Here is a 2,500-nt window from a genome sequence, read left to right as displayed (position 1 = left end):
ACTTTGGCCGCACGGCGCCGCGCGCAGGGTGCGCCGGCGCGCAGCTGCGACGCCTGCCGCGTCCGTCGGCCGGCGCGCCTGCCACTGGCCGCCCCCACCAGCCGGCTGTAGCGCGTGCGCCCACGCACCGCGCGGCCAGCACGCCGGGAGGCGCCCCCTCACCGGCCGGGGACGGTCCCACCCAGCCACCGCCGCGTATCGCTTCACACCCAGATGCCGTTCAGTTTCGTCGGCATGGTGGGTATCGCTGGAACAACCGGTTAGTACCTCAACCTATCGTCGCCATCACCGATTCACCCCTAGCGAGAACAACCGCACCACAACAGGTTACCATTTGTTCATTTGCGTAACTTCACCAGAAAACGCAGGCGTCCATCGCCATTTGCAACTTCAACGATTATTGCATGCCTGTGTCAGGTGTCACGCCACACTACGTCTGCCCACATACACGCAACAAAATGTGCACGCCTAGACAATACGTGGAAGGTGGCCCCCGTACGTATGCGATGTCCATTGCTCGAACGACTGTCAACCGGCCTCTGTAGCATGTCGCAGATATGGAACGCGGTGCACCATGCCATCACGGTGTGTGAGGAGAGACGACTAGGTCCGAATACATCAACAGACAGCTCATGCTGATCGCCATCCACGGCGTCCGTTCCTCCCACACGTCTCTATGGCGTACCACACTGCAATCCAGCTCTCATAGGGAGACGACACGTAGCTGCGTGCACAATATTTGCACTGTATGGTCCGCCGTTTTTGGGCGCAGTCGTTGTGCGGTCACACATGTGCCACGATGTATCATTCAGTACATAAGGACGAATGTGCAGTACAGATTGTGGTTCACGCGTACGACATCAGCGGACAGTTGACACAGGCCGCACCACAACGTAGCCTGAGTACGTCGCATGCGAAGGGCATTGAACATGCAAACTTCTCACCAACCAGCTTGCGAAGGCAGGGGGCAAGGTGGGGACGTGGGGAGGGGCGGCATGTACGTCCTGCTGCCATCCACATTACAGTGTACAGCAGGAGCATGTGGAAAGTGAGCAAGACTTGCAAGGTGTTTAACATGAAGCGATACACAGGGGTGCGGGCAGTGCGAGTAGCGAACTATATTGCGAGGGTTGCGGGTGGGCAACACTACAGTAATTGAACGAGTCGTATAACAATTACAGAGCAGGTTTAGGCGACAACGTGGGTTACGTTAAGGCGACAACATGGGTTAGGTTAAGGCACAACATGGGTTAGGTTAAGGCACAACATGGGTTAGGTTAAGGCACAACATGGGTTAGGTTAAGGCACAACATGGGTTAGGTTAAGGCACAACATGGGTTAGGTTAAGGCACAACATGGGTTAGGTTAAGGCACAACATGGGTTAGGTTAAGGCACAACATGGGTTAGGTTGAGGCACAACATGGGTTAGGTTGAGGCACAACATGGGTTAGGTTGAGGCACAACATGGGTTAGGTTGAGGCACAACATGGGTTAGGTTGAGGCACAACATGGGTTAGGTTAAGGTACAACATGGGTTAGGTTAAGGTACAACATGGGTTAGGTTAAGGTACAACATGGGTTAGGTTAAGGTACAACATGGGTTAGGTTAAGGTACAACATGGGTTAGGTTAAGGTACAACATAGGTTAGGTTAAGGTACAACATAGGTTAGGTTAAGGTACAACATAGGTTAGGTTAAGGTACAACATAGGTTAGGTTAAGGTACAACATAGGTTAGGTTAAGGTACAACATAGGTTAGGTTAAGGTACAACATAGGTTAGGTTAGGTTAGGTTAGGTTACACGTTGTTGTACGGAAAGGTGTAGGGGGGGGGGGCGGGGGCGGCAGGTTCGTTGATAGTGATTATAGTAAGTGAATGCTTGTGACATGATCAGATTTGTCACGTCAGGATGCACCTTTGGCTTATTAGAGGCGGCGCTCCAATTCTATGCTTGTGTGAGACCTGTGTCTTTGACTCATGTCATTGTTTGTGCGCTGTGACAGGAGGTACTATTGTGATGTTGGGTGCACCGTTGTATAGGACATGTGTGGGTGTTGGTGCCTGGTCTGCGCAATGGTGGATGTCGAAAGGCTGGGATATTGTATTTTCCGCACGGACCTCCTGGTCTGGTTGTGATAGTGTGGATTGTGTAATGTGGCGGAGAAGATGCACTGGATGTTGTTCCATGCTGGTGCTTACATATTGTATGTGCGCCTGTTAGAAGCAGAGAGTGGTGCGTGATCAGAGTGTCTGGCTGACGTGTGGTTCCCATTTTGGGCAGACTCTTTCAGCATGTATACGGACAGTTGTGTATATTTGCTGTAGTTTGATGGCTCTGCATTGATTACTAATCAGCGCCGTGTGTACGGGTAATCTGGTTCCAGTCCAAAATGTTCCATCTGTGTACATTAGTGACAAAGACTCCCCCCATGCAGTGGGGCTCGGTCTGTTATAACTCTTCCGCGTAATATATTTGCCCCACGTTTTTGCGACTGCGAG

The sequence above is a fragment of the Schistocerca piceifrons genome, unplaced genomic scaffold (genome assembly GCF_021461385.2).
Source record: "Schistocerca piceifrons isolate TAMUIC-IGC-003096 unplaced genomic scaffold, iqSchPice1.1 HiC_scaffold_1421, whole genome shotgun sequence".
NCBI classification, from domain to species: Eukaryota; Metazoa; Arthropoda; class Insecta; order Orthoptera; family Acrididae; genus Schistocerca; species Schistocerca piceifrons.
Note: the sequence above shows the minus strand (reverse complement) of the source record.